At 39.5% G+C, this 23,220-nt stretch overlaps 1 protein-coding gene across 2 annotated transcripts in view; it reads left to right on the top strand.

The window, feature by feature from the left end:
* The first annotated feature begins 449 nt into the window (after positions 1 to 449).
* LOC143030941 (uncharacterized) overlaps positions 450 to 23,220 on the top strand; it is a 35,517-nt gene continuing 12,746 nt past the window's right edge. Inside the window, exon 1 of one of the 2 annotated variants that reach the window (XM_076194227.1) lies at positions 450 to 522. The gene's annotated coding sequence lies outside the window, so the exon portion shown is untranslated. The remainder of the gene's footprint in view (positions 523 to 23,220) is intronic. The other variant, XR_012966954.1, reaches the window with a different exon arrangement.

Here is a 23,220-nt window from a genome sequence, read left to right on the forward strand (position 1 = left end):
CATTTGAGCAAAACCCGTCCTTTTTTGTATTTTCTCTGCAATTAGTGAGACCCTACAGGTCCTTGCACTACCCACGTCGAATGCTGACGCCGAAATGTTATTTTCGGTTGTAGGAAACACTAACACAAAAATCCGAAATTCCTTTCAGATACCTTTTCTCACTGCCCTTATTAGGATGTCTGAAGCAGTAAAGGCAGAAGGGGGTTGCATAAAATTCAAACCCAAAGAAGCTCATTTGGCAGTTTGCAGATAGTCCAATAAATAAATTGTCAATTTTATTTTGTATTATCATTACCCCTTTAAAGATTAATTAACCAAGTGTTATTTTCTATTTGGAAAGGAAATTGAATTTTATATATTTTTTTACCAAGGTTACCCGTTAAAGACTCATTTTCTCTAATTATTGTTAAATAGAAAACGTGTAGAATTGCTCAGTGTAGAATAGCCACAGCACTAATTAAAAGAGTTTGTTTTCGTAGCTGTGTTTTGTACATGCTAAACAAGTGTGCCTTTGTTGAATTCGTAAGTGAAATCATATAGTGGTAAAGTAGCTTAGTGAATGTCACGTGTTGTGTGTTTACCTTTGGCATTCACTTACCGTTTGGTAGTGTAATTGGCATTCTAAACAAGGGGTAAATGTGCAGGCATTTATCAAGATTTTTGCTAGTCTGGCACCAGCAATTATCTATATAGTCGGTTAGCTCATATAATTCTGAGTGTTTTTAACCCCAGATATAAGTACTGCAAATTAAAAGTGGTGTCAATAGCTGTTTAAGAAAATTGAGATGAGTGGACACCTTTATATTTAACAAGGCCAAGGGGTTAGGTTAGGTCAGGTCAGGTCTGGTCTCACTGCTGCAATTCGTAACTCTTTCTCTTATCATTAAGTATTTTAAAACCCATATATAAGTATTACAAAGTAATAGTAATATTGGTAGCAATCTTTAGAAAATTGAGACTGGCAAATATTTTGGTCTATCTAAAAGATATTCGCTAGTCTCAAAGCTGCAAACTTTATCACTGGCCAGCTCTTATCATTGTGAGTATTGTGAGCTCAAGTTAATATTAACATTGGTAGTGATTAAAAAAAAGTTAGGACTGGTAAGCATCCTTATGCTTATCAACGTGTGTATCTTATTTGCTTATGTTCTTATATTCTTATTAGGGGATGGGCCTCCATTCAGTCTTCCTTGGTAGGAAAATAAAAAATCTATAAAGTTCATTCAGAATTCAGTGTGCACTAATGATATTCTTGTGAGTAAATTTATTTTTTCTTGATATTCATTCCACACATCCACGCCATATCAATCAGAAGTTATTGCATTGTAATATGAGCAATTATACCTCCCCTTATGCAGTCTTACATATATAATGGATGTAGGTCATGTGACCTATATGTCCAGATCACTTTCAGCTTGAGTAGGTCAGGCCTCTGATTTGTGTCCTCCGTGTCCTCCCCCAATTGACTTTGACCAGGTGTGTCCACCAGTATAAGACTTTCCTCAAAATTAAATTTTGTCTCCTGGTTGACCCAAAATTGATCAAGTCTCCTTTTGCATTGTATGACAGTAGAAGCCCAATTTAAGGTCTTCTCTTTTTCCACATTAAGGGGATGGAGAGGGGGTGTCACCAATTAAGTGAAGCAGCTTTGCCATGGATGTACTGTGTCTTGCTGCATTGCTTTTGACCCAGAGCAGTGGGAGGGATACAAGGATGACCTATCATCCATAATGAGCTAAGATGAGAGGGAGGAAAGAGTGGTAGATTAGAGTGAAATGGCTGGGAGTGGGTGTGAACCTTTTGACATAGCTACTTCCTTTATAAGGGAGGAAAAAGCCCTTATATATATATATATATATATATATATATATATATATATATATATATATATATATATATATATTATATATATATATATATGTATTTACCTAGTATTTACCTAGTTTACCTAGTTGTATTTTACGGGAAGGGGAGCTATGCTTGTGGTGTCCCGTCTTCATATCTCATTTTATCTAAACTATTTCTAAATTCATGTATTGTTTTTGCACACACCACTTTCTCATTTAACTTGTTCCAACTGTCTATTACTCTGTGAGGAAAGCTGTTCTTTTTCAGATCTCTTCTATAGCTGTCTTTCTTGATTTTCTTTCCGTGCCCTCTTGTATTTCTATCATCCCATTTTATCAGATTCTCTCTATCAATAAATTCTATGCCTTTCATGATTCTGTAAATAGCTATCAAATCTCCTCTCTCTCTTCTTTGATTTAGTGTCTGTAGTTCAAGTTTAGCTAGTCTCTCTTCATATGATAGTTTTGAAAGTGTTGGTGCCAATTTTGTAATTGCTCTTTGTATTCTAAGTTTTTTTTATACATTTTTTTGTACTTGGTGACCATATTGTTGCTGCATATTCCAATCTTGGCCTTATCAGAGTGATTAGAATTTTCTTCACCATTTCTTCATCCAGGTATGTAAAGGCCACTTTGATTGTTCTTATTGAATTATAAGTTTCTCCAAAAATCTTATTTATATGTTTCTCAGGTGATATATTATTCATAACAATGACTCCCAGGTCCTTCTCATTTTCTACCTTTTTTATTCCTTCTTCTCCCAATTTATATGATCCTGTTATTCTGTTTTTGCTTTTTCCAAATTCCATTATACTACACTTTTTAGTGTTGTGTGTGTGTGTGTGTGTGTGTATTTACCTAGTTGTATTTTATGGGAAGAGAGCTATGCTCGTAGTGACCCACCTTTGTATCATTCAGCATCCAGTTTGATCTTAAATTCTTGTATAGTTTTTGCATTCACTGTTTCCTCATTCATTTTGTCCGAGATATCTACCACTCTGTGTGGGAAGCTATTCTTTTTCAGATTTCAATTATTTTCCATTGTGTCTTGTGTAGACCTTTGGCTAGAATGGTGGATCCCTTCCAGTTTGGTAGGTGTCCCATAGACACAGAGGGACACCTACCAAACTGGGAGGGATTCACTATTCTAGCCAAAGGTCTACACAAGAATCAACAGAAAATAATTGAATCCCTTTACATTGGCAACTACAAAAACACAAACAAGAGAACTGGTGACTTGAAATGGACAAAATCTACCTTGACATTAGCTCTCCAAAAATGGCTTCCTAACCCCCGACTCTAAGCAGATACCTTTTTCTCACCACTTTTGCCTACCCTTCCCAGCTTTCCTCCTTTTGACAATTCTTCTTACACTGTGCTACCATATTTTATTTCAGATGCTATCAAATCATGTATCCTCCATTATTTATACTTTGTTCCTTCACCACTTAATATTTTCATCATTATCATTATTAGCATAATTTTTCATTATTATATTACCATTATTGTTATTCTCTTCTTTTTATTATTTTCGTTATTGTTATTATTATTATTATTATTGTTATCATTATTAATCTAATATTAATAATCATTATTTCTTTGTATTAATATTGTTATTGTTATTATTATTACTGTTATTATTATTATTGTTATTATTATTATTATTATTGTTGTTATTATTATTTTTATTATTATTGTTTTTATTATTATGATTATTATCATTACTATTATTATTTCATTATTTTCATTGTCATTATTATTATTATTTTTGTTGTTATTATTATAATTTTCATTGTACTTACCACTACTCTTATCATTATTGCTAGCGTTATTATTATTATTACATTTACTTATTATTTGTTACAGTAAATATGTAATGTTCACACTTTGTCACCAATTCTGGTAACATGGAGAGGTAGTGATGTCCACCTCATGTATAAAATACCCACAGCTCGTTTGTACACCATTACGTTGAAAAAGGATACCTGCAAAACTAGTCAGGAATAAACTCAGACTAAGACTCCTGTCTGGGATATAGGCTGCATGTTATTGTGGCAGAGTAGCATGCAGTTGATACTTTAGGGTCTATATGAGGTGCCCCTGAGGACCAGAGCCACACATCATTTTGTCTGTCATAGAGGAAAATTCTGTACATAGAGAAATGATGACACTTTTATACTACAACTGTCCCTCTGTTATGCTGTCCCCCAACCCCTTGTTACCGTCCTGTACCATTTCTCTGAATATTCATTTCCTTTTTTCACCTACCTACCCTATGGTGGGGGGCAAAAGAATACTGCCACGAAGCATTTACACCCGAGTCGTAAAAGGCGACAAAAAAGGGACGGGAGATGGGATTAGGAGTCCTAATACCTGTAGCCCCAAAAGGGGATATTCCTAAAAAAGAAAGTAAAGGCATAAGAGGGTCTGGGAGCTTTCCAACCAGTACCCTAAGGTTTGGGTCTTTTAATGTGCATGGATGTGGTACAGATGAGAGTAAAAGGAAGAGATAGGCAGTATATCTGTGAGAAGAAAGATGGATGTACTGGCTTTGAGTGAAACTAAAATGAAAGGAAAGGACAACTGTGAGTTTAGGAGTGTAGCTGGGAGGTACTCAGGAGTGAAGAGGGGACAAGGGAGAGAAGGGGTGGCTATACTAGTAAGTGAAGAGATAAGTAAGCAGGTAGTGGAGTGGAAGGAGGTGTCATCAGAGTTGATGTGGATGAAGGTGAAGCTGGGAAAGGAGATGTGGGTTTTTGTAAGTGTGTATGGGCCTAGTAGTGAAAAGAGCGTAGAGGAAAAGGAGGCTTTTTGGATAGATATAAATGAGTGTATAGAGGGATTAGGGAGAAATGTCAATGTAGTTGTATTGGGAGACCTAAATGCTAGGGTAGGAAATGAACCAATTGACAGAGTGATTGGGAAGTATGGAGTTCCAGGTAAAAATCGTAGTGGAGAATTGATGGAGATGTGTCTTGAGAGTTGATGATAGCAAATACAGTGTTTAAGAAGAAAGTCAAGCATAAGTACACATGGGAGAGGGTGGTGGATGGAAGGGTGGCAGATAGAGAGTTAATGGACTCTATAGTGGTGACCAGGAGTATGGTAGGAAGAGTTAAGGATGTACATGTTCTAAGGGGAGAGAGTGGGGGAATATCAGATCATTTCTTGGTGGAAGGTAAATTGAGAGTGGAGAATAGATGGAGAAAGAAAATGGCAGAAGGTAGGGAGGTACTTAGAGTGAACTGCTTAAATGAGTGGGAGAGAGTAAAGGATAAAGTAGAACTAGGAGTGGAGGAGGAATGGGGATGGTTCAAGGAGGGAGTCATAAGGTGTGCAAAGATGGTGTGTGGAACAAGGAGGGTGGGAGGAAATAGAAGGAAGGGTAGTGAGTGGTGGGATGAGGAAGCAAAGAAGGGTGTAAAAGAGAAGCAGGCATTCATAGAGTGGCCACAAATTAGGACGAGGGAATCGTATGAGAGGTACAAAGTAAAGAGAAAGGAAGTTAAGCATAAGATAAAGGAAGCAAAGAGGAGAGCAGATGTGAGATGGGGAAAGTGTATGACAGAAAATTTTGAAAGTAATAAAAAGATGTTTTGGAAGGAAATTAAAAGAGGAAGAGGAGGTGAATCAAATAGAGAAGAAAAGGTAAAAGGTGCAGATGGAGAGATGATAATGGAAGGCAGTGAGAGGAAGGTGGGCAGAGTATTTTAGGGAGTTGCTAAATGTGAAGGAGGATAGGGAAGGAAAGGTAGTTGCAGTGGGAATATGAGAGTGATGAGTGAGGAAAATGGAGGAGAAATAGGGAAGGATGAAGTGAAAGCAGCTGTTAAGATGATGACAGCAGGTAAGGCACCTGGGTTGGATGGATGCCATGCAGAATGTCTGAAGAAAGGAGGTACAGTTATGGTGGACTGGCTGGTGAGGTTATTTAATGTTTGTTTAAGAGAGGGTAGAGTGCCAGAGGACTGGAGGAGTGCCTGTATAGTTCCGCTTTACAAAGGAAAGGGGGACAAGTGTAAGTGTAGTATTTACAGAGGAATCAGCTTGTTGAGTGTAGTTGGGAAGGCTTATGGGAGGATCTTGATTGAGCAGATTAGGAGAGGAACAGAGGGAGTAATTGGTGAGGAACAGTGTGGTTTTAGGACAGGTAGGGGATGTGTAGATCAGATTTTTGTGGTAAGGCAGATATATGAGAAAGCTATAGGAAAAGGTAAGGATGTTTTTTTGGCTTTTATGGATCTGGAAAAGGCTTACGACAGTGTAGACAGGAAGGCACTGTGGGAGGTATTGCAGATGTATGGGATAGGAGGAAAGCTGTTAAGAGCAGTCAAGAGTTTTTATGAGAGTAGTAGAGCTTGCGTTAGGATTAGAAATGGAGAGAGTGAATGGTTTGAGGTAAAGGTGGGACTTCGTCATGGATGTGTTTTGTCGCCCTAGCTGTTCAATCTTTACATGGATGGGGTGGTGCAAGAGGTGAATACAAGGGTAGTGGGTCAGGTGTTGGAGATGATTAAAGAAAATGGAGTAAAGTGGGAGATGAGCCAGCTGTTGTTTGCTGACGACACTGCACTTGTAGCAGGATCAGAGAAGGGGTTGAGGAAGTTAGTGACAGAGTTTGAGAAGGTGTGTGAAAGAAGGAAGCTGAAGATTCATGTGGGCAAAAGTAAGGTGATGAGATGTACAAGGGGAGAGAGTGACAGTAGGCTGGAAGTGAGCATTAAGGGTGAGAAACTGGAGGAAGTGGATAGTTTTAGATACTTGGGTGCGAATGTGACAGGAAAGGGAGGAGTGGGGGTGGAGGTAGAATGTAGATTGAGAGAAGCGAGTAAATGCCTTGGTGGATTAAAAAGTGTAATGAGAAATAGACATCTGGGAATGGATGCTAAGAGGAGGTAATATGAAGGAGTGATTGTGCCAACAGTAATGTACAGGGCAGAAACATGGAGTATGAGACAGGAAGAGAGAAGGAGTATGAATGTGTTTGAGATGAAATGTCTGAGAAGTATGATAGGGGTTACTAGGCTAGATAGAGTGAGAAATGAGGAGGTGAGGAGGAGAACAAGGGTGGAAAGGGAACTGGGAGATGGGGTTGATGAAAGAGTATTAGGATGGTTTGGACACATGGAAAGAATGAGTGAAGAAAGATTAATAAAAGAAGTGTGGAAGGCAGAGGTGGAAGGAGTGAATATGAGGGGGCGTCCTAGGATGAGGTGGATGGATGGGGTGAAAGGGGCTTTACAAAAGAGAGAAATGTCTGTGGAGGAAGGATGGGAGAGGACAGAAGATGGGGTGAATGGAGAAGGGTTGTGTATAGATGAGTCTGTGATGCATGAGCGGGAATGGGTGAGGGGATGGGGGTGAGGAAGTATGTATGAAAAAGAATTGACGCAGCTCGAAGGGGTTTTTCCCCGTCTTCTCCTTTTCTGCATGAGGGGACGGAGAGGGGGGTCGCCGAATTTATGAAGCGGCCTTGCTGTGGATGTACTGTGTCTTGCGACACTGCTTCTGACCCAGGGCAGTGGACAGGATGCAGGGATGACCTGTCATCCAGGAGGTGCCAAGATAGGAGGGAGGGAGGAGGGTGGAGGGGAGTGGAATATATGGGAAATGAAATGGGTGGGAGTGATTTCTATGCCTTTTTCTTTTTGGCTACTCCCCGTGTAAGGGGGAAAAAGCCTTTGGTATATGTATGTAAGACTCCTGTGTTTCGTACTCCACTTAGTCATATATATGTGTGTGTGTATTTACCTAATTGTATTTTGCAGGAGGAGAGCTATGCTCGTAGTGACCTGCAGTTGTATCTTTCCGCATCCTGTTTTTTCTTAAAGTCATTTATAGTTTTAGCACTCACTGTTTCCTCTTTCAGTTTGTTCCATATATCTATTACTCTGTGTGGAAAGCTGTTCTTTTTCAGATCTCTTCTGTAACTGTCTGTGTGTGTGTGTGCATGTGTGTGAAACAGTGAATGCCAAAACCATACACAGGTTCAAAATTAAACTGGACGTGGAGAGATACAAGAACAGGTCACAACGAGCATAGCTCCAGTCCCGTAAAATACAACTAGGTAAATACTGTATACAGATAATAGAATGGAGATATATTGTAAAAAGTCTACTTACATAACACATAATGGACTCGGAAAGATATGTAACTTGATTAATGCTGTTGAAGGTTAATTATTTGTGCTGTACAATGAATCAGGTGATGATGTAATGTATTACACAGCAAAGCAAAACAATTACAGTTTTTTTTAATGCACCTATCCAGCAGGTGCTTTTTCAGGAAGCCTATCTTTGCTGAGAAGCTTATTTACATCATGATAGGCAATAGTTGTTCCTTAGACTGTCAAACCAAGCAGTCCCATCTCCCTGAGGAACACTACAGCTGGAACAGGGTTTTCCCACAAATCCTTTATAGAGTGTATTTTGTGTTGTTGGTGTTCATGATTGTGTACAGTGTAGTCTTTCATAATGTGTTGTCTAGTATGGGGTGAAGTGTTGCATCCTGGATGATTATTTGCAATGCTGTCGTCCAACCTCTTGTGTTAAATTAAAAGGGTTGGATGGTAGCAGCGCTGTAGTCTGGCGTGGTGGACTATGTCCTTTTGTAGGGAGAAAGGATTTTGAGGGATGGATATCAGAGGATCTAAGAACAAATTCTGGTAACACATTGCTGCATACCAGATTTTGTTGTTGAAAATGTGTCTGTATTGATTCACTATCCTTAGTATGGGTTCTTGATTGGAAATCTGTGTGAGCATGGGCTTGTGTTTTGGGAGTCTGTGATGTTACTGAGGGTTTTGCTAATGATGTAGAAGAGGGTTTTGTTGAAGATGCAATGGGATGCATTGCTAAAGACGAGGTGGAGGGATCTGTTGATGATACATTGTAACTTTACAAAATAGATAACTTGCTCTGGACTGAACAGAGGAAGCAGGATTCTTATAGGAGTGGAGGACAGGGATGGAGTGGAAGGAGAAGGCATATGTCTTTGCTCCGCCATCCATCTGTCTAAAATGAAGTACTTGCTTGGCACTACCAAGACTAACCAGTTGAAGAATGTCTTGTTCAAGACAGTACTCTTTGCATTGTTGAGAATGTATTAAGTGAGCTTCTCTGCTATGGAAACAATGAAGTTCTGATTCACAATCAATAGTAGGAAGTGAATCAAGGACAGAGCAATGACCACATCGAGGACCATTTGTACAATTCTTTCTTCCATGGTGAAACTCATAACACTGGTAACACTGTAAAAGACAATTGATGAAAGCTTTTATTGGGAGAGAAAGAGGACCAATATTTACTCACTCAGGGAGATATGGACCATGAAATGTGAGCATGCTACTATTTTCTCTTGTTTTTGTCACTCTGTAAGCATTGTCAGGGCACAATTGATATTTCTGAGAATTTATGTAGGTCTTGATTGTGGAAATGTGCTTTGTAGTAATTGAATGTTCAGTGTTGTTTGATGGATTTGAAAATTCCATCTGAAGGACAAGGTAGATGGAGGAGCATCATGGCCGGTGTTAAGTCCTTATCTCAGATCATCTTTACCATATTTGTTTAGGTTATTTGTAGGGAACACTCCAGTCTCTCTAGATACTTAGTAGCATGGATAAAGTTACCTCTGTTATCCTTATAGTATGTTACAAACCAGTAAGATGTAGGGGTATGTTCTTTGGTAGCATGTTCTTCAGCATCATTGAAGAGGTTGGGACAGGAATCATTCTTGCTGTCAACTACATTATTTGATCAAATGATCTCGGCAAATATGCTGTCATCTTCAAGGTGGGAAATGCTCAAATGGGACCAAAACTCATAAAATATCCAACTTTACATTGATTAATGTTAATAGGCAGGGACACATTCTAAACTGAGATAATACTAATATCAAATAAAAGTTCCACAAAGAAGACATTCCTAAAAAAAGTAAAGGCATAAGAGGGTCTGATAGTTTTCTGACCAGTAACCTAAGGTTTGGGTCTTTTAATGTGAATGGATGTGGTACAGATGAGAGTAAAAGGGAAGAGATAGGTTGTATGTTTATGAGAAGAAAGATGGATGTGTTGGTATTGAGTGAAACTGGGAAGGGACATGTGGGTTTTTGTAAGTACATATGGGCCTGGTAGTGAGAAGACTGTAGAGGAAAAGGAGGCCTTTTGGATTGATTTAAATGAGTGCATAGAGGGTTTAGGGAGAAATGTCAATGTAGTGGTATTGGCAGACCTTAATGCTAGGGTAGGAAATGAACCAACAGATGGAGTGGTTGGAAAGTGTGGAGTTCCAGGAAAAATTGTAGTGCAGAATTGATGGTGGAGATGTGTCTTGAAAGAGAGTTGATAATACCAAAAACAGTGAGGAAGAAAGTCGAGCATGACAGCACATGGGAGAGGGTGGTAGATAGAGCATTAATGGTCTACTGTATACTGTATAACGGTAACCAGGAGAATAGTAGGAATAGTTAAGATGTACATGTTCTAAGGGGAGAGAGTGGGGGAATATCAGATCATTTTTTGGTGGAAGGTAAGTTGAAAGTGGAGAATAGATGGAGAAAGAGGAAAAGGACAGAAGGTAGGGAGGTGCGTAAAGCGAAGTGCTTAAATGAGAAAGAAAAGGAGGAGTACAAGAAGAAGCTGAGAGAGGAGTGGGAAGGAGTGAAGGATAGAGTAGAATTTGGAGTGGAGAAGGAATGGGTATAATTCAAGGAGGGATGCACAAAATGTGCAAAGATGGTGTGTGGAACAAGGACGACATGAGGAAATAGAAGGAAAAGTAGTGAGTGGTGGGATGAGGAAGCAAAGAAGGTTGTAGAAGAGAAGAAGCAAGCATTCACAGATTGGCTACAAAATAGGATGAGAGTCATATGAGAGGTACAAAGAAAAGAGAAGACAAGTAAAGCGTAAAAGAGGCAGAGGAGAGCAGATATGAAATGGGGTAAGAGTATGACAGAAAGTTTTGAAATTAAAAGATGTTTTGGAAAGAAATTAAGGGAGGAAGAGGAGGCAAATTAAGTAGGAAAGAAAAGGTAAAAGGTGCAGATGGAGAGATGATAATGGAAGAGACAGCAGTGAGAGGAAGATGGGCAGAGTATTTTAGGGAGTTGCTAAATGTGAAGGAGGATAGGGAGGGAAAGGTAATTGCAGTGGAAAATGCTAAGAAAATGATAGTAACTGAGGGAAATTGAAGAGAATTAAGGAAAAGATGAGGTGAAGGCAGTTGTTAAGATGATGAGAGCAGGAAAAAGACCTGGGTTAGATGGGTGTCATGTAGAATGTCAAAAAAAAAAAAAAAAAAAGTACGGTGATGGTGCAGTGGCTGGTGAGGTTATTCAATGTTAACTTAAGAGAGGGTAGAGTGCCAGAGGACTGGAGGAATGCCTGTATAGTTCCACTCTACAAGGGAAAAGGGGACAAGTGTGAGTTTAGTAGTTTCAGAGGGATCAGTTTGTTAAGTGTAGTTAGGAAGGCTTATGGGAGAAACTTGATTGAGCGGATTAAGAAAGGAACACAGTAATTGGTGAGGAATAGTGTTGATTTAGGACAGGTAGGAGTTGTGTGGATCAGATTTTTGTGGTAAGACAGATATGTGAGGAAGTTATAAGAAAAGGTAAAGATGCTTTTTGGGCCTTTATAGATTTGGAAAAGGCTTATGACAGGGTAGACAGGAAGGCACTGTGGGAGGTATTGCAGATATATGGGATAAGAGCAGTCAAGAGTTTTTATGAGAGTAGTAGAGCTTGTGTTAAATTCAGAAATGGAGTGAGTAGTTTGAGGTAAAGGTGGGACTTCACCAGGGATGTGTTATGTCACCTTGGTTGTTCAATTAATATATGAATGGGGTGGTGTGAGAGGTAGATGCAAGGATAATGGGTCGGGGATTAGAGATGGTTAAAGAAAATGGTGAAAAGTGGGAGATAAGCCAGTTGTTGTTCGAAGATGAATGTGGGTAAAAGTAAGGTGATGAGGTATAAGAGGAGAAAGTGGCAACAGACTGGAACTGAGTATTAAGGGAGAGAGACTGGAGGAAGTGAATAGTTTTAGATACTTGGGTGCAAATGTGGCAGGAAAGGAAGGAGTGATGGACGTAGAATGTAGATTGAGAGCATTTAAATACCTAGGGGGATTAAAAAGCATACTGAGAAATAGGCATTTGGGAATGAATGCTACAAGAAGATTGTATGAAAGAGTGATTGTGCCAACAGCACTTTATGGGGCAGAAACATGAAACATAGGAGAGGAGGAGATTGAATGTGTTTGAGATCAGGGCTGCGGAGTCGGATGGAATAAGGTCCAACTCTGACTCCGACTCCTTTGATTCCTCTGACTCTGACTCCGACTCCGACTCCTTTGATTACTCCGAACTCCAGACTCCTTAACTCCTTTACCCCTATGTGGAAATCTATTCTGCAGATCCATATACCAGCCTCCCACACCTGTTCAGCAAGCATTTTATTGATATTTTATATGTCTGGGGTATTGGCTGCTTGTTATTATGGCAAAGTAGCATGCAGTCGATACTTTAGGGTCTATATGGGACACCCCTACGGACCAGAGCCACACATCATTTTGTCTATGATAGAGGAAAACTCTGTTCATAGAGAAATGATGACACTTTTATATTACGACTGTCCCTCCACTATGCTGTCCCCCAACCCCTTGTTGCTGTCCTGTACCATTTCCCTGAGTATTCTTTTTCTGTGGTGGGGGAATTCTCTGTGGTGGGGGAAAAGAATACTGGCACCAAGTATTCCCACTTGGATCGTAAGAGGCGAGAAGAAAGGTACGGGGATTGGGACTAGGCATCTTTCTCCTTGTAGCCCCAAAGGGCACATTCCTAAAAGTAAAATCAGAGGCATAAGAGGGTCTGGAAGTTCTCAGACTAGCACCCTAAGGATTTAATGTGCGTGGATGTGGTACAGATGAGAGTAAAAGGGAAGAGATAGGTAGTATGTTTGTGAGAAGATGGATGTGTTGGCTTTGAGTGAAACTAAACTGAAAGGGAAGGGCGATTGTAAGTTTGGGAGTGTAAGTGGGAGTTTATCAGGAGTGAAGAGAGGGCGAGGGAGGGAAGGGGTGGCTATACTAGTAAGTGAAGAGATAGGTAAACGTATAGTGGAGTGGAAGGAGGTTTCCTCAAGGATAATGTGGATGAAGGTGAAACTGGGAAAGGAGATGTGGGTTTTTGTAAGTGCATATGGGCTTGGCAGTGAGAAGAGTGTAGAAGAAAGGGAGGCTTTTTGGATAGATTTAAATGAGTGCATAAAGGGTTTAGGGAGAAGTGTAAATGTAATAGTACTGGGAGACCTTAATGCTAGGTTAGGAAATGATCCAATTGATGGAGTGGTTGGGAAATGTGGAGTTCCAGGAAAAAATCGTAGTGGAGAGTTGATAGTGGAAATGTGTCTAGAAAGAGAGTTGATGATAGCAAATACAGTGTTTCGGAAGAAAGTCAAGCATAAGTACACATGGGAGAGGGTGGTGGAGGGAAGGGTGGTAGATAGAGCTTTAATAGACTATGTAGTGGTAAATAGAATTATGATAGGAAGAGTACATGTGCTAAGGGGAGAGGGTGGAGGAATATCAGATCATTTTCTGGTGGAAGGTAAGTTGAGAGTGGAGGACAGATGGAGAAAGAGGAAAGGGACAAAAGGTAGGGAGGTGCTTAGAGTGAACTCTTTAGATGAAAAGGAAAAGGAGAAGGAGTACAATAAAAAGCTGAAGGAGGAGTGGGAGGGAGTGAAGGATAGAGTAGAGATAGGTGTAGAGGAGGAATGGGGATGGTTCAAGGAGGGGGTCACAAAGTGTGCAGAGATGGTGTGTGGAACAAGAAGGACAGGAGGGAATAGAAGGAAGGGTAGTGAATGGTGGGATGAGGAAATGAAGAAGGTTGTAGAAGAGAAGAAGGGAGCTTACACAGATTGGTTACAAAATAGGACAAGGGAGTCATATGAGATGTACAAAGAAAAGAAAAGAGAAGTAAAGAAAAAGGTAAAGGAGGCAAAGAGGAGAGCAGATGTAAAATGGGGTAAGAGTATGACAGAAAAATTTGAAAGTAATAAAAAGATGTTTTGGAAAGAAATTAAGAGAGGAAGAGAAGGCAAATCAAGTAGAGAAGAAAAGGTAAAAGGTGCAGATGGAGAGATGATAATGGAGGAGAAGGCAGTAAGGGGAAGATGGGCAGAATATTTTAGGGAGTTGCTAAATGTGAAGGAGGATGGGGAGGGAAAGATAGCTGCAGTGGGAAATGCTAAGAAAATGAGAGTGATGAGTGAGGAAAATGGAGGAGAAATAAGGAAGGATGAAGTGAAGGCAGCTGTTAAGATGATGAAAGCAGGTAAGACACCTGGTCTGGATGGATGCCATGCAGAATGTCGTAAAAAAGGAGGTACAGTGATGGTGGACTGGTTGGTGAGGTTATTTAATGTTTGCTGGAGAGAAGGTAGAGCGCCAGAGGACTGGAGGAGTGCTTGTATAGTTCCACTTTACAAGGGAAAGGGGGACCAGTGTGAATGTAGTAGTTTTTGAGGGATTAGCTTGTTAAGTGTAGTTGGGAAGGCTTATGGGAGGATCTTGATTGAGAGGATTAGGAGAGGAACAGAGGAAGTAATTGGTGAGGAACAGTGTGGATTTAGGACAGGTAGAGGTTGTGTAGGTCAGATATGTGAGAAAGCTATAGGAAAGGGGAAGGATGTTTTTTGGGCCTTTATGGATGTGGAAAAGGCTTATGACAGGGTAGACAGAAAGGCACTGTGGGAGGTTATGCAGATATACGGGATAGGAGGAAAGCTTCTCGGAGCTTTCAAGAGTTTTTATGAGAGTAGTAGAGCTTGTGTCAGGATTAGAAATGGAGAGAGTCAGTGGTTCGAGGTAAAGGTGGGACTTCGTCAAGGATGCGTTATGTCGCCCTGGATGTTCAACTTATACATGGATGGGGTAGTGCAAGAGGTAAATGCAAGGGTAGTGGGTCAGGGATTGGAGATGGTTAAAGAAAATGGAGAAAAGTGGGAGGTGAGCCAGTTGTTGTTTGTGGACGACACTGCGCTTGTGGCAGGATCAGAGGAGGAATTGAGGAAGTTGGTGACAGAGTTTGGGAGAGTGTGTGATAGAAGAAAGCTGAAGATAAATGTGGGTAAAAGTAAGGTGATGAGATGTACAAGGGGTGAAAGTGGCAGTAATCTGGAAGTGAGCATTAAGGGAGAGCAACTGGAGGAAGTGGATAGTTTTAGATACATGAGTGCAAATGTGGCAGGAAAAGGTGGAGTAAAGGTGGAGGTAGAATGTAGATTGAGAGAAGCGAGTAAATGCCTTGGTGGATTAAAAAGTGTAATGAGGAATAGACATTTGGGAATGGATGCTAAGAGGAGACTGTATGAAGGAGTGATTGTGCCAACAGCACTGTATGGAGCAGAAACATGGAACATAAGAGAGGAAGAGAGAAGGAGCTTGAATGTATTTGAGATGAAGTGTCTGAGAAGTATGATGGGGGTTACTAGGATAGATAGAGTGAGAAATGAGGAGATGAGGAGGAGAACAGGGGTGGAAAGGGAGCTGGGAGATAGGGTTGATGAAAGAGTATTAGGATGGTTTGGACACATGGAAAGAATGAGTGAAGAAAGACTAGTAAAGGAGGTATGGAAGGCAGATGTGGAGGGAGTGAACATGAGGGGACGTCCTAGGATGAGATGGATGGATGGGGTGAAGGGGGCTTTGGGGAAGAGGGGAATGTCTATTGAGGAAGGACGGGAGAGGACAGAAGACAGGGGTGAATGGAGAATGGTTGTATATGGAAGATGTTGTGTTGCATGAGGTGGAATGGACGGGGGATGAGGTAGTGTGTGTGAGCAAAATTTTGACGCAGCCCGAAGGGATTTCTCCCCGTCTTCTCCTTTATGCATGAGGGGACGGAGAGGGGGGGTCGCTGATTTAATGAAGCGGCCTTGCTGTGGATGTGCTGTGTCTTGCGACACTGCCTCTGACCCAGGGCAGTGGACAAGGTGCAGGGATGACCTGTCATCTAGGAGGTGCTAAGATAAGAGGGAGGGTGGAGGGGTGTGAGGTGTTTTCAGGGATGGAATGGGTGGGAATGATTTTAAGCCTTTTCCTCTTTTTGGCTACCTCCCTTGTAAGGGGTAAAAAACCCTTGGTATATGTATGTATGTATTTTTTACGTGAAACATTCACTTGTATGATAATTATACTCACATATACACTCAACCAGCTTTATATATATATGTGGTAAATTGAGATTAATTGTCTTATTATTATTTTTATATACATGAAAATGGTGTTAAAGAATTGTATACTGGTGCTGTAGATTCCTTATATATGTGATTCTCATATGTTTTATACTTTGTAATAGGTTTAGATCCTATACAGCACTTTTAGTCGTGTGTATCTAATTGAATCCTATGTAGACATCTTTTGTTTGTCAAAGTATTGATACGAAGACGTTCTAGACGTCGCTTGATTGTTGACATCCGCTTGCAATTAAACTTCGTAAGCGAAACCCCGTTTTTCAACTTTCCTCACCGACACACTGCTACAATGGCAACGAGGATTTGTGGATTTGTATGCTAAAGGACCGATTTCAGTTTTAGAAGACAGAAATAGCTGCCTTTCCCCCTGATGGTGGAGAAATCGAAGGATGAAGATATACTCACCCATTCACCCCATCGGAACCGTCCTGGCCACTCTGGATTCGTAAATAGCCTTTGTGTAGCAGGCTACGAATCAATTGTTTCAATAGGAAACTGGATTTAATACAAGTAGAATTACAATGGCAAATAACTCAGGTAAGATTGACTGTTTTGACCCCAATAAGATTAAGTGGGAGATATGGCTTAGTATGCTGCAAGCTCATTTTGCATACAATGGAGTCACTGATGATAACAAGAAGAAAAATTCTTTATTAGTATCATTAGGAAGTGAAACATACAGCACGCTAGCTTCGCTCACTTCACCTAATTTGCCACATGAGAAAGACTATAATGATTTAGTGAAGCTTTTAGAAGCACATTACAAAGTTAAACCGAGCTATCATCGGAGTTTGATTAAATTTCAAAACAGAAAGAAAAAATCTGTTGAAAGTTTAAGAGACTTGTATGCAGACTTGAAAAGTCTAGCCAAAGATTGCAACTTTGGGACCTTATTCGACGCCCGAGTGAGAGACCAACTGTTTATGGCTATTGAAACTGAAGTGTATTTCCCGAACTTAGTTGCAGAGAATTTGGATTTACAAACTATGTCTTCAACGAATACCTTAGAGAAAATTTTAAATATGGAAAAAGCTTTCGTTGGAGAAAAGCTCCCGACCACTGAAGTGAGGAAAGTGGGGATTAGTTCTGAATATGTTAATAGTCAGAAAAAAGAAAGTTGTAGGCATTGCGGGTATCCACATAAAAATGAGAACTGTAGGTTTAAGCACCTAACTTGTTCAGTTTGTAACACGAGAGGACACCTAAAACGAGTGTGCCGTTTTGATAAGACTGTGTCTGGTAAGCCACACAGTGCCCAGAAAGGATCTTTTGGAAAATTTACCAACAAGAAGACGTTTGGAAAAAAGAAAACTAATATGGTTTTCGAGGGAATTTCTCAGGAAGAGAGAGATACTGGTAGTGATGATAACCAATTGTTACATTTAGTGGATCGACCTAGCCTTCCAGAAGTGGTTAGTGTTGATATTTCTCATGAACCTATACACAGTGTTGTAGGTAAGGTTTTGCCAGTGAGAAACAAGGTTGATATAAATATTGAAGGTCATAATGTGCCGTATGAAATTGATTGTGGTGCCAGTGTGTCGACTCTAACCTTACATTGGGTTAAGAAATTAAATTTATCTCTAGAGCCTAGTGATAAAATTTTGAAGGCTTATGGTAATAATGATTTGCATGTTTTGGGTAAGGTTTATGCAAATATATTTTATAATGGTCACAATGTAATTCAAAGTTTGTAGTTGAATCTAATAACTCTAACTTATGTGGAAGAGATTTAATGCCTAAAATTGGTATTGCACTCACAGGTATAGAGGAAGGAGTTAATGTTTTGGATTCCAAGGTACAATTAGATAATTTTTCAGCTGATTCTAGATTGCCAATTTCATGTGTTGTAGCAAAGGTACACCTAAAGAGCGGTGCTGTGCCTAGTTGGAAAAAAGCAAGGCCTGTGCCCTACCACTACAGAAAATTGGTAGAAGATGCTTTAGAAGAGTTAGTTGATAACAATATCATTGAACCAGTACATTCTAGTACTTGGGCAGCTCCAATTGTACCAGTGTTAAAAGCTGACAAAAAGTCAATGCGTATCTGTGTAGATTTCAAGGAGTTAAACAAAAGTATTTCATGTGACCAGTACCCTTTGCCTAAAGTTGATGAAATCCTTGCTGTTGTTGGGAAAAGCAAGATATTCTCAAAGATTGATTTAAAAGATGCTTACTTACAGGTGCCAGTAGATGATGAGAGTCAAGAATTGCTAGTAATTAATACTCATAAAGGTCTTTTTAAATATAAAAGATTACCCTTTGGACTTGCATCATCTCCTGCCATCTTCCAAAGATTGATATCCCAACTATTGATGAATATAGATGGAGTAGTTGCCTTCTTAGATGACATATTAGTCGGAGGAGAGACTAAAGAGGAACATGATATGAGATTAGATAAAGTGTTGAAGGTATTTCAGAAACATAATGTTGCTATTAACAAAAAGAAAACTGTTCTGAATACCAATTCCTTAGAATACAGGTAAACGTCGACTTACGATGGCATTAGGTTTCGATAGAGCCATCGTAAGACGATCTCATCGTAAGTCGATCCCCACTCTGTTCCGTGGTCACTGTACCTAGCCTACCTGTATATTAACCACCAGAGATACTGAATATAGCCTATTAAACATGTACAGTAGTTTATTTAATTATTTTTATCCTTTTTACCATATTCAAACACTATAATATGTATTTTCAGTACGGAACTTAAATCTCGCGGGCAGCAGCCAATGCCAGCCGTACGACGTGACGTAATAATACTCGCATCATAAAATATAGTCACCGCTTATATCGATCGTTCTCTTTCACCCGCGAATTTTGAAAACCACAGAGAATGAATCATTTGAGAGAATGTAAAAACACAGGGGCGACTACAATAAATATAATCAAGACGCCGATATGGCAGCGTCGCGAATCCACTTGCTCCTCATGACGCCTACGTGTGCGGCACCGTATGGAAGGGGTTAAATTATCATATCGTCGTCGTCGTCGTCGTCATCGTAAAGTCGAACAATCGTAAGTCGCGGCCATCGTAAGTCGACGTTTACCTGTACTTAGGATATGTAATTTCAGGTGATGGCATAAAACCTTCACCAAGGAAACTTGCTGCTATTTTAGAAGCACCTATACCAAAGTCTGTAGGTGAAGTTCAATCATTTTTGGGTCTAGTCACTTATTATTGTAGGTTTGTAAGAAAATTTTCAAGTGTATTAGCACCTCTGTATGATTTACTGAAGAAAAATGCAAAATTTAAGTGGTCTTCTGTTGAAGCAAAAGCATTTATGACTGTTAAGGAAGAGTTAGTCAACTCTGATTTACTAGCCAATTTTGATGGTGAACATGATGTTATTGTTGAAGTAGATGCTTCACCAGTAGGAGTAGGATGTGTGTTAATTCAAGAAATGAATGGTAGTCCAAGACCAGTTTACTTTGCAAGTAAAAAGCTGTCTGCTGCTGAGCTAAATTATTCTCAGTTGGACAAAGAAGCTCTAGCGTTAGTGTATGCGGTAACTAAGTTTAAATATTTTTTGCTTGGACGTAAGTTTGTGCTCCGTACAGATCACAAACCTCTACTTGGTTTATTTGGTAGTGAGAAACAGATTCCTGTCAATGCAAACGCAAGAGTACAGCGTTGGGCATTATTGTTATCCCAGTATGATTACCAATTGTGTTTTAAATCAGGCAAACAAAACATTGTAGCAGATACCCTGAGCCATTTGCCTGTATCAGATTCTGTTTTAGACTCACATACACCTGCTGAATATGTGAATTTAGTTGAAAATTTGGAAGATCAAAATATTTCCTATGAAAGGGTTAAGGTTATGACAAAGAGTGATCCTGTTTTGAGGAAGGTTTTCCAATGTGTTAAATTTGGGTGGATTGATAATCCTGTTATTTCTGAATATGCAGCAGTTAAAGCAGATTTAAGTATATATGAAGATGTGTTGCTATTTAGGAATAGAGTAGTTATACCAGCTGAATTAAGAAGTAGTGTACTTTCACAACTGCATGTAGGTCATAATGGTATCAGTGCTATGAAGGCTGAAGCCAGGAATTGGATATGGTGGCCTAAGTTAGATCAAGATATATCTGAGGTTACTAAAGCTTGTTCAATTTGTTTTAAAAATTTTCAAGGTTCTCAGGAAGTTACCTTATCATGGCCTGAGACGGGTAAGTCTTGGTGTAGACTCCATATGGACTATGCAGGTCCAATCAATGAAAGTTATTTCTTAGTGATTGTGGATTCACACTCAAAATTTATGGATGTTCATGTAACAAAGTCAACAACATCTACAGTAACAATTTCTATGCTGAGAAAAACTTTTTGTAATTTTGGGTTACCTGACATTGTAGTTTCAGATAATGCCTCATCATTTGTATCTGAGGAAATGGAGACTTTCTTTGAAAAGAATGGAATAAAACATATGACACCAGCCCCATATAACCCATCATCTAATGGTTTAGCTGAGAGAGCTGTAAAAACTTTCAAGGAAGGATAAAGTAAATTTAAGGAAGGTGATATCAGAACCAGAATTTGTAGATTTTTGTATAACTACAGACGTTCAATTCATTGTTCCACAGGAAAAGCTCCAGCTGAGCTAATGTTTAACAGAAACTTCAGAGGTATAATTGAGAAAATTAAACCACAAAATAAGAAGGAAAAGGTTTTGGAAAAAAGTGTACGTTTGAGAAGTCTGAATATAAGATTGATGATGCTGTTTTTGTAAAGAATTATGGCAAAGGTCATTCATGGTTGGAAGGGAAAGTAATTGAAGTTCTAGGTGTGTGAAACTACAAAGTGATGTTAAAAGATTTTGGAAACATTGTTTGGAAAAGACATTCTGATCAACTTATGCCTAGATATACACCAACTGTTCCCAGTAATGACACTGTACGTAAAGACAACTCGGATAGCAGTAAACCTTTTGTGCCTATGTATTCTTCAGGTCAAGGACACTGTCCTAATAGTTCAGAAGTAATCGATAAGGCTGATGAAAATTCCTCTGTAAATGTTGATAATGATGATAATGCTATGAAAGTACCAAGTCCACAACCAGTTAGAAGATCTAGCAGAGTTGTGAAACCACCTGATAGATTGAATCTATAATTGTGGTGTTATAAAGATAAATGTTTCAGTTATGTTCATATGGATACTCCTTTTTCAATATATGCACACAAGCACATATATTCATATAAACATATACATATCAAGTATATAATGGTATTATCTATGCTTATGATCATCTACCAGCTTATGAGCACTTTCAAGTCTGTCATGGCAGAGTTGCCACTTCAAGCTATATATTTTCTTTTTCCTTTGTGCCCCTCCCCTCCCCCCAAATAAACAAAATCCTCTGTTATTTCATTTGTCCAATCTCATAAACCTTCTATCACAATATTAGGAAAATATGTGACAAATCATGATGAGGAAAGGTTAATGGAGGTGCCCTACCTAGTACTTACTGCAGAATTAATTTCACCATGTTATCATAAAAACCAGGGATCAGTTCAGGAAAGAGAGAGAGACAACCTTCCCCTATGCACACTGTTCATAGCTGCTGTTGTTCCTCCCCTTTTCAGTCATCACCAAATGCTGTGACATATGCTCTAATGTCATTCCTGTCTGGCCTCTGAGACTGGTCAAAGTTTATCTCAGGGCATTATCCCAGCATGACATAGCTCCTACAAAACAGTAAACCACACAAAAACACTTCCATTGACTTTTACATACATGAAGACGTACGTGCATAGTGCAAACATAGTGGATATATACTATTGTCTACACTATCATGTACATGTGTACATGATGGAGCTCTAGATGTTAACATAATTTGAATTAATTAGACTGTCAACAAAGGTAAAGTAGCTAGTTAGATTATTTAAAGATAAAAATCATCTCTGTCACTTGACAGTTGATAAATTATTCAGGAATTTGAATTAATAATTATATTTATTGAGTATTTATTAAAAGTAGAAATACATTCCATTTGGCTATAACTCCCATAGTATAGAATGAATGAAACATTAATACAAACTACATTCTGGAAACTTCTATAAATGGTACATATCCTGTAACTAGCTATAATGTGTGTCTAAGGGAGGGTAGATTACCAGAGGACTGGAGGAGTGCATGTATAGTTCCGCTTTTCAAAGGAAAAGGGAACAAGTGTGAATGTAGTAGTTTCAGAGGGATCAGTTTGTTGAGTGCAGTTGGGAAGGCGTATGGAAGGCTTATAATTGAGAGAATTAGGAGAGGAACAGAGGAAGTAATTGGTGAGGAGCTGAGGAGCAATGTGGGTTTAGGAGAGGTAGGGGCTGTGTGGATCAGATTTTTGTGATAAGACAGATTTGTGAGAAAGCTTTAGGAAAGGGTAAGGATGTCTTTTGGGCCTTTATGGATTTGGAAAAGGCTTATGATAGGGTAGACAGGTATTGGGGGAAAGCTGTTAAGAGCAGTCAAGAGTTTTTATGAGAGTAGTAGAGCCTGTGTTAGAATCAGAAATGGAGAGAATGAATGGTTTGAGGTAAAGGTGGAACTATGGCAGGGATGTGTCATGTCGCCATGGCTGTTCAATGTGTATATGGATGGGGTGGTACGAGAGGTAAATGCAAGAGTAATGGGCAGGGGACTGGAGTTGGTTGCAGAAAATGAAGAAAAGTGTGAGGTCAGTTGTTGTTTGCTGATGACACTGCACTTGTGGCAGAGTTAGAGGAGGTATTGGGAGAGTTAGTGACTGAGTTTGAGAGGGTGTGTGATAGGAGAAAGTTGAAGGTGAATGTGGGTAAAAGTAAGGTGATGAGGTGTACAAGAGGAGAGGATGTTGGAGAGTTGGAAGTAAGTCTTAAAGGGGAGAGGCTGGAGGAACTGGATAGTTTTACGTACTTGGGGTCATATGTGGCTGCAAAGGGAGGAGTAGAGGTAGAGGTAAGCTGTAGATTGAGAGAAGCAAACAGATTCCTTGGGGGATTTAAAAAAGTAATGAGAAATAGACATTTGGGAATTAATGCAAAGAGGAGATTGTATGAAGGGGTGATTGTGCTGACAGTGCTGTGTGGGGCAGAGCCATGGAATCTGAGAGGGGCAGAGAGGAAGAGTTTAAATGTGTTTGAGATGA

This window comes from Oratosquilla oratoria, chromosome 12 (genome assembly GCF_046742065.1).
Source record: "Oratosquilla oratoria isolate Oo_2021 chromosome 12, ASM4674206v1, whole genome shotgun sequence".
Lineage (NCBI taxonomy): Eukaryota > Metazoa > Arthropoda > Malacostraca > Stomatopoda > Squillidae > Oratosquilla > Oratosquilla oratoria.